The 12,758-nt window shown below is 41.6% G+C and overlaps 1 protein-coding gene across 1 annotated transcript in view; it reads right to left on the bottom strand.

The window, feature by feature from the left end:
• GRID2 (glutamate ionotropic receptor delta type subunit 2) overlaps window positions 1-12,758 on the bottom strand; it is a 2,613,212-nt gene that overhangs the window by 1,129,769 nt on the left and 1,470,685 nt on the right. The window lies entirely within an intron of this gene.

Below are 12,758 nucleotides of genomic sequence, written 5' to 3'. Positions count from 1 at the left end.
CACAAATTCTTCTCTAAAGGTACTTGCAATTCGATCAAATGGGAATAGGATGTTTGACAAGCATCTAAGGTGTAACCAAGAATCCACATTTATGTGGAAATCTAGCTTATGTTTGGCTCCAGTATATGCTACATTTGGTGTCTAAAATGTTGGGATTTATGTAAGGTATGGTAGAGTGGAAATCCTTGCACATGAACGAAGACCCAACTCTTCCAGAATTATGGCTCCCCTACCTCATTTAAGTAGTGGAGAAACCTCTGACTCACATATCCACCCATCACACGTTTGCTGGGTAAAAGTGTGGGAAGTCCCACCCAGTTTAGCTCAGGTATTCTGACACATTTCTCCTGCCTGAGTCCAGAATTCAAGCAAAGGATGTCCTACGCAGAAAATATAATCAGTGATAGAGATGAAAAGGGATAAATAGCACCCAACTTAAGGTTTTTCTTTCCTCCTAACCAGAAAAAATGCCAATTAGCCTCAAAGGATTGCCTTGAATAATAACCTGACATGACAGCAGGAGCATTTTTCGAAACAAATCCCTGCCTCCACAGCAGGAATCTTTAATTATGATGATGGGGCATCTTGCAGATGGATGGAGGTGCACCCCAATGAAAGCCTTTTAGCTGACTCCTATTCTTTAACTGAGCCCTTGGCATCTAGAAATCATATTTCTTAATGTATTGGAACATCCCTGTCTCCCTGTCACACACCACAGTTTGAGATAATACAATCCCTGCAAAGGTGAGTATGGTCTGCCAACAACCCCACATAACTGTTTTAGGATTTATGTTAAATTATTTCAGTTATAATACAATGATAACTAAATATAGACATAAAAATAACAAAACATAAATGCCAAAATAAATGCAAAACAGATGCAGCTAATATTTTCTCCAACAACTCATTCTAAATGTTGTTAAGGAAATCCAGTAAACCAATTTTACGGTAGTTTAGAGAAAGAAATCCAAATATAGGAGCCCATTTCACCACTGCTTCTACCTCTATCACCCCCTATCCAGCAAGTGTTTTTCTATACAGTCGTTAGTGTCCACCAGCTGTCCAGCACCTCGGTTGTTAATCCATAAACTCTGCCTGCTGTCTTTCTCCCCTCTATCCTGTCTCTACTGTGTGCTCTGATAATGCCTTGAAAACACACTTCACTGTATGGCTGATCTGCCCAATTAAACACGTGTAGCTGAGAAGGTATGGTTGAATGCTTTAGATTCAAGGGCATTGCGACATGGATATTATTTTTTTCTGAACAGGAATGGCTGGACTGTGAGACTCTAGAAATAAACAGAAAGGTAAAGGACAAAGAAAGAGATGGATAGCTTGCAGGCGTCTGCACCCAAAAAATAAATGTGATCATATTTCAATACAATTTTGTTCTCTCTATGAGTGTGATTATGATAGAATGTCATTTTGTCACATCATTTTAGTAACCTGGTTTTAGTTGTGAAATTTTTGACCACATTCGCTGCAGATATTCCCATTTCTAGAACTCCCATTTTAAGAGTCCAGTGGTTAATCCTACAAATCAGATGAGTATAAATTATGGTAATTCCCTCCTTATGACAGCTCCTAAGATTTTCAAATTTGGTACCCAACTCAGCTGTGTATCTTATCTTTGGTCTGAAAAAAAACGGAGTCAGTATCAGGAACTGGAAAAGCCTTACACTAGGTCCGAGTTTTTGCCACTGTCATTTAAGGCTAAGGCATAGTGCAAAAATCAACTTCTTCTCAATCAATTGATTTGACATCTAATTGATTTTGATGGCATAAGTATTTTAGGAGTCTGAGATCCAATGAGAAATGCCATTTCACGTCCCTTAATTGCACACAGCCATGTATTGAGAAATGCTGTCTATAGATCTTCACAGTGAACTGTCCAGTACTCATTTTAGAAAATATTTCAAACGTTCTTGTTCAATCAATATTTATCTGCTCAATAAGCCTCAAATTTAGATGTTTAGGTGAACATTGCATGTTACCAAGATGTAGGAAGTTACTATAAATGACATTAGTAAGTAATAAAGGGCACAACTATGTGTTAAATGTTTGAAATGTTGCATTTACCGCTCTTCCTGTACCTTTATTTGTTGGGTTGTCCACAGGAATCACTCACCAAATGTATGTTTTGTATGATTTTCAATTCATTTATTATACATAATTTCTGAACATATATTACAAGTATGTTGGTATAGTTATGTATAGTTGTCGGGGGCTGGATGCGGATGTTGGTTCCAACTCTTCGTTTTGGTCTGTCTAAAGTAAGGATAATTCCTTCTAGAAGCCACTGTCTCCTGCCCAAAATGTGAAAACTCAGGCTTCCAGAGGAAATGTCTCAAACTCAAGAAAAAGCCAGCAGCATAAAACTCTCCAGAAAGTTGGATCCTTGAGAACGATGAGCGTGAAAGCCAAAGAGTATGGAAGTCACAGGTGAATCTACAAGGGAGAGTGGTACGATTCTCCAAAAGAAATAAATCAGAAACAAAAATACAAGATTGAAGGAGTGTAACCACTGGAAAATACTGCAAATGTGTTGTGGCACAATGAAAGAAAAGGGATGCCATTCTTTAACAAAAATTCATTTATTCACATTTTGCAAATAATACAGTACATATGAAAGTGTAAGATAGAACCATCAGGGTAATGCCCTGAGTCAGAACAAAGAAACAATCAAACAGATCATCAGGTTCATGGAAGGGGTGGTGGTGAGATAGAGAAGTGGCATACAGGTACACCCAATTACTAACACAGCCGTGTTAGACTGTCCGTTGGAGCACAGGTCAAAGAGGAAGTGGGCACTCAGCAGTGCTGTATCAGTCAAACATCACACGTCTTAAGCACATCACACACCCATCCAACCACTAGAGTCATCTGACCTTCACAAACAGGGTGGGGGACCTCATTGGGGTCCGGGATTCAACTCAGTCTTCAACCTGCAGCTGAAGCTCCTGTGAGCTTGGGGCAAAGCCACCATCCACCACCTCACCGTCTTCTCACAAAAGATCTACCACTGTGCCCCAGATCTTTAGGTCCCTTTCCACATTGACATCTGAGCGGACCTTCTGGAACCGACACTCCAGCTACTGCTGACTCCAGTAGATCAGCCCTCCATTTTCCTCTTGTCTGCAATATCTTATCTGGCAAGTACCAGTTCAAGCTGGTCAACTCTGTATCACATCTTGCTACCTTTTTTAGGGAGTGACAACAGTCTGAGTAGGCAAGGCCGTTTTGTTAGTTCAGCTTTTTCTCCTGTCACTTTCTGCTCCTCCCGCAATATCTCCTCCTAAAAAGGTCTCACTACACTGCATGTCCATGTGATATGTCCAAAGTCAGCTGGGGACACGCTGCACCCCATACACCCAGCAGAGCATGTTTGATAAACCTTATGCAGATGCTGCAGTGTCCCTTATGCTCTATGTAAGTAGTAAAATTGTGTCAACTTAAATCTGGCATTGCTGGCCACTTCCTGCACGTGCGCCTGGACATGTCTTCATTCTCCCTGCGAAAGGGGGGACTTCAGGTCCCCGTTCCAATTATCTTGTGCGGACGCTACATAATTCTGCCTATTGTTCTTTAGGGTAGTATATAACCGGAAGATGATATCCCTGGTGGACTCGGGGTTTAACATCACTCTCAGAATGTGCTATTCACTCTGTTCATCTGGGAAGGTCATCTACAGCTCCCGGACCGTGCCGAGACACACTTGCATATTGCAGAAATCACCCCGGACCTATGCTGAAGTGTATCCCTGCCTCCTCCAACATCATAACGGTATCGTTCAGAAACAGATGTCTTCCTCTCTAACATCCACCCTCTACATATCGTAAAACATCCATGGAGTTTCATATGCACGTGAATGGATGAACCTACCAGATGGGAGAATCTTAGCATAGGGATCTTGCCTCAAAACTTGAGTGACCGCCTTTTCCCATTATTGTGTGACCTGCAAAACTATAAAGGGGGTACCCACTGGCACATGAATGCATTAAACTGTGCTCCTCCATCTTGGAATTACAAGGTGGAACAGGGAAGACCTTCATTGGATTCTAAGGGCCATATTATCAAGAACAGGCGATAACATTATCGCCGCTTTAGCGGCAGGAAACTGACGCTAAAGCGGCGATAAGGGGCTTGATAATATGCCTTAGAGAATTCCAATAGAAGCCCAGGTTCTGGTGGGAAGTACATCAAACCTGGGCTTCTATTGGAATTCTCTAGGGAATATCATCAAGCCCCTTATCGCCGCTTTAGCGGCAGTTTCCTGCCGCTAAAGCAGCGATAATGTTACGCCCATTCTTGACAATATGGCCCTAAATCTTTAAATTGCTTCTACAGCACTTCAAGCAAGTGATAGCCCTCCTTGTCCTGGAGGCTCATGTGACTGCTCCTCCCTTTCTCGCCCATTCTCATATCATGATGATTAGATCATCTAAGAGCACCACCTCATGACATTGCCTGTTGGGCAGCACCAGACCAGTAAGATGTAAGGAGGGCTAATCAAGGATGGACATCCTGAAGGCTGAAAACATCTGAGAGGCTGTCAGGTTAGTATACATGTACTGTAGGGGAACATATCTTCCATGTAAGAAATTGGGTGTACTGGTTGAGGGGGTAAAATCCTACTCAAGCAGCAGCCACAATCCATGTCAGGGTGAGGGCACAAGCACATCTCAAATTGTCCAGTGCTCACCCCTCTGGTAGCTTGGCACAGAGCAGTCAGGCTTAACTTAGAGGTAAAGTGTAAAGTTTTTGTGCAACACTTCAAACAGTAATAAAATATGAACACCACATAAAAGGATCACACACTAAATTAGAAACATAAAGTAGATATTAATAAATAAAACAAGACCAAAATAGCACAAATCCAATCGGCAGATCCAGGGATATGCAGTTTTAAAGATTTAAGTGGAAATAGAGACAAAAAGCCCAAAAGTGCCACTCAAGGCTATCTGATCATGTGAGACAGGGACAAAGTCACAACTTCAGGCCGCCCACGATGGAGCTCGGGTCGGACACAGAGACCAGGTTAGTTCTGCTGAAAATGTATCTACTCAGTCCAATGCAAACAGTCCTGTTTGAGGTAGAGCAAAAGAGGAAGGTGCACCAGTAAAAAGTCCAAGTCCAAACAATATTTTTGAAGTATTCTTTTAATTTTCTTGTAGAAAGACTCGCAGCCAACGCGTTTCGTTCCACACTGGAACTTCTTCAAGGCTGAAAACATGCAACATGACCACATTTAAATAACAGCAACACCACAGAACATCACATGACACAACGATATATTCTATCTGGTAGTTGATTATTTTAGATCTACCAGAGACGAAAGAGTACATCAATTAATAAAAGTTGCTAAAAAAAGAGAAGAAAAAGCGGACAAAAAAAGACAATTTAACAAAAATAACAACATTACAACATTTATATCATAAATAAATACAGTACAAGACAATATTTATTTCACATATATCATATACCATAAAATTACTGCATACACGTATATAAACAAAAGGTGTATATACAAAAAGTTGGGACATCGTCAGCACCGGTATTAAGGTACCTATCCCTAGTGTGTGACTGTGAGGAATTGATTTATATATAAGGCAAGAAATCATTCCCCAAAAAGTAACCACTAGTTCGTGGTTACTTTTTGGGGAATGATTTCTTGCCTTATATATAAATCAATTCCTCACAGTCACACACTAGGGATAGGTACCTTAATACCGGTGCTGACGATGTCCCAACTTTTTGTATATACACCTTTTGTTTATATACGTGTATGCAGTAATTTTATGGTATATGATATATGTGAAATAAATATTGTCTTGTACTGTATTTATTTATGATATAAATGTTGTAATGTTGTTATTTTTGTTAAATCGTCTTTTTTTGTCCGCTTTTTCTTCTCTTTTTTTAGCAACTTTTATTAATTGATGTACTCTTTCGTCTCTGGTAGATCTAAAATAATCAACTACCAGATAGAATATATCGTTGTGTCATGTGATGTTCTGTGGTGTTGCTGTTATTTAAATGTGGTCATGTTGCATGTTTTCAGACTTGAAGAAGTTCCAGTGTGGAACGAAACGCGTTGGCTGCGAGTCTTTCTACAAGAAAATTAAAAGAATACTTCAAAAATATTGTTTGAACTTGGACTTTTTACTGGTGCACCTTCCTCTTTTGCTCTATCTTACACAACTGGTCTCCAGTGGAGTCGATCTACGGCGTGCTCCTGGAAGATTTGTGCACAGGAACTGAATTTTTAACTAAAAATTTGGGATTTAAAGTGCTTAACTTATGGTCAGCCGTAGTTTGTTCTTTTGCATAAAGTCCTGTTTGAGGTGGTGGGGGTCACGAGGAGCAGGGAAGCATCACCGACAGTTGTCGATGTAGCACGAAGAGCAGGATAGGCGTCACGTATGGGCGTTGCTGTACCACAAATATCAAGTTGTCATCACAAACGTTCTGGCCAGTGCTTCATGATGTCACTCTCCTCTGTAAGCGGTCAATGCTGTAGCCCAATGGATCATGCTGATGAAACTTTGCGTTGTCAAGTGGTGCAAATGACAAGATCTCAGCACCAATGGGTCCATTTGCAATCAAAGAGAGTCTAAAAACTTCAATTCAGCCTCTCTGAGGACACACCAAGTGTTCAGGACCTGAGAGGCACTACTTGGGGGTCAGAGTCTTGCTCCAGCTGGATCTGAGTGCTTGTTCAGAGGGTTAGGAACCTGTTATGTCCTGGTGGCTCAAATAAAGAGGCCAGCAGACTCACCGTTGGAGTCAGGGAGGCATTCCATGGGCATAGCATGGATGTTCCCATGCATCCACCCATGGATTTTGGTGCATTGCCATATTTACCAATAGTGATAGACCTGGAAATGCATCAAAATGCTACTCCTCCCCAGGGTAGGAATAACGAAGAGAAATATCTTTATTTCTCCTCTTTTTTCTATTTCTATGTGTGCTGCATTTTGCAGCACACATAGAAAGAAGATAATGCCTCTCTGATTATTTTTGTGCGTGCGTTGGTGATGGGCAGCCAACAGTGCACCAGCACAAGTAAAGGACGGAAATGCACCATATGATGGTAAATATGGTGAACTCCTTCCCTTTTTCCTTTCACACAGCACTGTACAGCAAGGTGGCTTGCTGCATTGTTTGAAAGTTTGATAAATATGCCCCTGTCTGAGGGCCAATCTTTCCATTTAGGCCTCCCTTTGAAGTAGGAGGAGCTTCTAGAGGTTTCCCTTTGCCTGGGTTCCAGATTAACTACAGGGGGTTTGCAGCCCTTTGTGTGGAGGCAGGACACAGTTATTCAAGTGTAAGTAGGGCTGTGCCCAGCTCTGCCCTCCTATCCTGCCAGTGATGGACCATACAGGAACACCTAAGCTCTCTATTGTGTGTGGCTGTCTCTGAGGAATACACAAAGCCCAACTGTCATCTGCACCCAGTCATGTGACCCAGAAACAGGCTACAGGCTCTAAATGGCAGGAAAATGCTAACTTTACAAATTTGGCATTTTCACAATTGCAATCAAAAAGCCAACTTCACCATGAGTGAGGATTTTTCATTACAATTCCAAAGACACCGAACATGAACAGATTATTTGTTCCCATTTGGAATCTATCCCTTATTAAATACATTAATGTAACTTCAATGTTATCCTCAGGGAGAGGTATGCCTTGAGTAGTGCAAAACGAATTCAAGAGTTTTGTTACTACCAGGGCATGTAAAGCTTGAATGTACATATCAAAATTGTTAAATACATTGCACCCTGCCCTCTGGGCTGTTCAGGGCCTACACTAGGGGTGACAAATGTATTCAAAAGAAAGGTTTGGGCCAGGCAAAAGGTTTATTTTGCTAGGTCGAAAATGACAGTTTAAAACTGAACACTCAGGCTACCTTGGCAGGCCTGAGACAGGCTTGCAAGGCTACTTAAGTGGATAGGACAGCGAGTGCTGCATGCCCTAGTAGCAATTATTTACATGCCCTGGGTATATGTAGTGCCATTTTACTAGGTATGTATATGTAAATTAAATATGTGAATAGGCTGTAAACCTATTTTAGCATCTTTAGAAGAAAGATAACAAGCACTTTGGCATTCATTAGCAGTGGTAAAGGACACAGAGTCCTAAGGCCAGCAAAAACGAATACAGCAAAAGAGTGGTGGGTAAAGGCAAAAGGTTTGCGGGTTACCCTGCAGAAAGGGCTAGGTCCAATACCCCAGTTTGTTTCTCACCCCATTCTTATCCCCTGCTTAAACCTGTGACTACTAAACCAACCAATGTGGGTTCAGTCTGTTACCAGCCTACCAACTCTCACAGTTCCTTAGTGAGGCAGCCTTGTTAGATGCAATAAAACGGTTGCACTTATCCAAGAAATAATTTCGATCAAGTCTGGCAAACTCCAGCAAAGAATATTCCTTGGAACTTAATGCATCTTTCTGCGACTTTTCCCAATTCCACCCAGGGTCAATATAGGCCTTTTTGGAGCTGTCCAAGACACACAGATGCATGGATTTGAAACCCACCAGCACATGTCCTTTCAGGTTGCAGAAATTTCCTATCAGCTGCAGGAGATCCCTATCTGACCTGTCTTCCTATGGTTTTACCTATTGACCTTCTGCTTGGGATTTGCAATTTGTGGCTGGCATTGTGTCTCAAATGCAAGCAGTTAACCTTGATATCTTATAAAAACCTGACCTTCTAGGCATATGATGATTGTCTGTCTATTGTCACCCTGTTTCAAATCTGCTGTACACTTCTAGCCAGCAATGTGAATTGCACAATTGCTGAAAGAACCTCAAATCTTCAAGCCTTGCCTGACATTTGAGAACATCACCTGTGATGAATAGGGATTTTTATGTAAATGAAACTGAGTGCTAAATATTTTTCCCCAAGTAGATACCTTTGTGTAAGGGCAAAACGGAGCACGATTGAGGTAATGCATGAATTAAGCCTGCAACCCTGCTTATTTGCAATCATCAGTTCATGCTGGTTAGTTGGCGCTTGTGTTGATGGACCCATTTTCCTTTTTTTTGTTTTAAATATAAGAGCTGTTGGAATTTGAAGAGGAACAATCTCATTCTTTGACTTTGGAATGAGTGATTTGAAGATCCACTTTCTTTGGATTTCTGTTCTCTGATTCGGAATTTAACCATGATTTCAGAAACTCCCAATGATTATTTTCTGGCTGATCCAGGAAATGGATATGCTTCAAGATTCTTGTGAGGTGTAATGTTGCTCATATAACATATATGAGATGAGAGGATCCTATGAAGATCTTGACTGCGCTTGGAAGATGGACTATTCTACTGATGTTTGCAAGAACAGTAATGTTGTAGGCTTGGTGGTCAAACGGCCATTTTGTGAACACATTTTCCAAAAGTAGATCTTCATATTTGACTTACCCATGTACCATGAATAGGCAGAGATATGCAACAGGGAAGGCTAGTCATGCCTGCGATGTTGCATATGGAGAGTTGATCCCTCCCTGAGGCTGACCATGTGATGGGCCAGTTTTGCCGGCGAGCGAAACCGACTCCTGGTGCTGCAGTACCACGCATGTTGACCAAGTGGCATGGGGCAATGGTAGCGAAAACTGATGAACATACCTAGCCCTTCACAAAAGCTCAGGTCTGCTAATAAATTAAATGGTGCTAAGAATGATGAAAATGGAAAGAACAAGAGGCGAAGCAAGAATGCAGTAACACTTGAAGATCACGAGGTGAGCCCAAATCTGCCCTCATCTGGCTTGACCGACCCTGGTCCGCTTAAGGGTTTGCCATATGACTCTAATGGGACTGCTTTTGTTCCGGCACCGGTTTACATGACTGACTCCTGGTGTCACTCTATTGCTGCCGGTCCCTACCCTATCCCCCACTACTTTTCATGTACACCGTTACGTGTATCTGTGTTTATTCTATGTAACCCCTTCCATTTCAAAAGTCATATGTATAATCTATCACTGTTCACAATATACTTCTCTGTATGTTGTTGTTTTGCATTCGCTCCAATCCTATGTAATTGTATCTACACACATGTAACATGTGCAACTGTTACATTCCCAACTATGTAAAGCACTCTGATACCTATATAAAACTCTACAAATAAAAACACTAAATAAATGTAGTTCCCGTAAAAATACTATTATTTTATTATGCATAAGTATGAATTTGAAAGGTATCCCTACAGAATGAGGATTGTTCTTGCACATTAATGAGTAGGTAAGTCAGTTCTGCTCGGGGAAGTTTCCTAGAGCCAGTTTGCTACAGACTGCATCATTTAACCACTGTCATTGGCACCACCGGTTTCCTAATTGCTTTGGCGTTTACTCCTTGTACTGATTTACTCCACAACTCAAAGTTATTAATTGTCAGTAGTAAGTAAGAGTGGTTATCAATGGAAAACCGTGCAAACCACTACTGACGCTGAGCTCCCCTGCTCTCATCCTTCCACCGAGGAGGAAGACACATCACAGAACTACAGAGAGTAAATTAATAAATGAAGAGCACAAAGGACAGGGTTTTTCCAAAGAGTGGTGCATGATTGCCAGGGTGTCCTCTTTTATAAATTACTACAGCAATAATAAGTGATGAGTATTATTCGTCCACAAATATGCTAATTAATTATGGACAGATAGAGCTGTTCTGCAGCCAAGTATTAATAGGACATGGGTTAATAGAGTTCAGTAGCCATTAAGTGGTTATTTAGTCCTTTACCAATTTTCAGCTCAGCATATATGGCATAATCACTCACTGCTAATACAATATTAAGTGATTTCCCGTTAATTCGTGTTTCTGGAAAACCTTTTTTTCTCCTAACATGGCTTCTATAAATCATGGCCTGCGAACATGAAAGTCTGCAGTTTCCAAGATGACTCTGTATTTATGGCTGCGTTAAAGTGACTAAAATAGGTCGTTTCATATTTTTCCCAGTTGTGGATGATTCATTTATATAAAACCCATGCACCTAGAGGATGGTGATCTTGAGACAGATTCCCTTTGACAATGGCTCAGTTGCAAATATTCAGGCGTCATAATTCTTTAGAGGAAAAACAAACAGCTTGTTCATTACAGCATTCCCTCTGTGTGTGACACCAGATTTGGAAGCATGAGGAGAGATATGATGGGCAAATTCAACTGTGGAGCAGAACAGTTCTTTTGTTGTATAAGTCAAAAGCACAGTACGATATTTTAAAGGTATCTATTATTTAGTTGTTGTTTGCCTGACTATACCTGTATACTAAATGCCTGATTACAAGGCTATGGGATGTCAGACCTGGCATTCTTGGTGTGGTTTTCCCAGTCTTTTAGCCTCTACCTCGTGTATTTTTGACTGTGTGCTAGACTTTGTTTCTGCTGGTTTATGTGCTCTGGGCACTTTACCACTGCTGATCAGTGCTAAAGTGCAAGTGCTCCCTGTGTAAATTGTTATTCTGATTGGTTCGCCATGGTTGGCATATTTGATTTACTTGTAAGCCCCTAGTAAAGTGCACTAGGTCTGTAGCAGGGGTTGTGCCGCCCACTTAAGTAGCCCTGTAAACTTGTCTCAGACCTGCTATTGCAGTGTCTGTAAGTGCAATTTTAAGCTGCCATGTCGATATGGCAAGTGCACCCACTTGCCAGGCTCTAACCTTCCCTCCTACTCTATGTAGGGCACCCCTATGGTAGTCCCAAGGTAAGGGGCAGGGTGCAGTGTGTGTGAAAGTTAGGACATGTACTGGTGTGTTTTACATGTCCTGATAGTGAAATACTGCTAATTTTGCTTTTCACTATTGCAAGGAATAGCGCTCCCTCATTGGAGCTGTCTTGTAACATTTTACAAGTGTAATTGTTAATAGGGAACAGCCAGAGATTTGGTGTTTGGGCTCTCTGAGCTCAAGATTGAAAAACACATGGTTGAGAAAAGGTGGTTTTTAAATTGTATGTTTGAAAATGCCACTTTTAGAAAGTGAGTGTTTTCCTGTTTAACTGTATTGTGTCTCTGCCTGCCTGTGGAATCAACATCTGATAAAAACTGACAGGAGCCTTCTTGTGTATTCACTCCTGGCAGCCACACAAAGGGAGTTAAGGTGTGCTCTACATATCACGATTGCCCATCACCAGGCTGATGGGCCTTCCTGAACTAATGGGTGGGAGGAGCTGCACCTGAATAGGGCTGTGCCTGGCCTTTCACAATGCTGTCTCCACCCCCCTGGAATGTGTCTGCAGCCAAGGCCATGCAGAACAAGAGCGTGTGCACTACAAATACAATCCTTTGAAGAATGTCTGCTAGATCCACCTAAGCTCGTCTCCACCACTCATCAGTTCTGTTTTTTTGCCTTAGCGCTTGGACGCCCATTGGGCAGCAACCGCGCTTTACAAATTACAATACAATACAATACAATACAATACAAAGTTCAAAAGGGGTATAACTATTGGACCTAAAACCCCAGACTTCTGGATCAAACATAACCTCTGCCAAGGAGAAGAGCTTAATAGCTGTGAAGAGGAGTACAGCTCCTTTGCTGTGTTTTGCTTTCCTGGGTTGGCCTGCAGTTGCTGCTTCTGTTTTGGAGAGAAAAAGGACTGCTTTGTATCTGGCTTGTGAAGGTTCTCCAAGGGCTTGTGTGTGCTTGCCTCCTGTTGGAACTCCACTGCTGGAAAATCTGACCTGCCTTGTGGTGCCGAATCCAGTTCTGGGCCCTTGGAGGTTGTATCTACTGCAAAGACTTGCTTGAAACGATCAAAATTGATACATGTGCCAGAAGGT

The sequence above is a fragment of the Triturus cristatus genome, chromosome 2_2, assembly GCF_964204655.1.
Source record: "Triturus cristatus chromosome 2_2, aTriCri1.1, whole genome shotgun sequence".
Taxonomy (NCBI): domain Eukaryota; kingdom Metazoa; phylum Chordata; class Amphibia; order Caudata; family Salamandridae; genus Triturus; species Triturus cristatus.
Note: the sequence above shows the minus strand (reverse complement) of the source record. Positions and strands in the feature narration are given on the sequence as shown.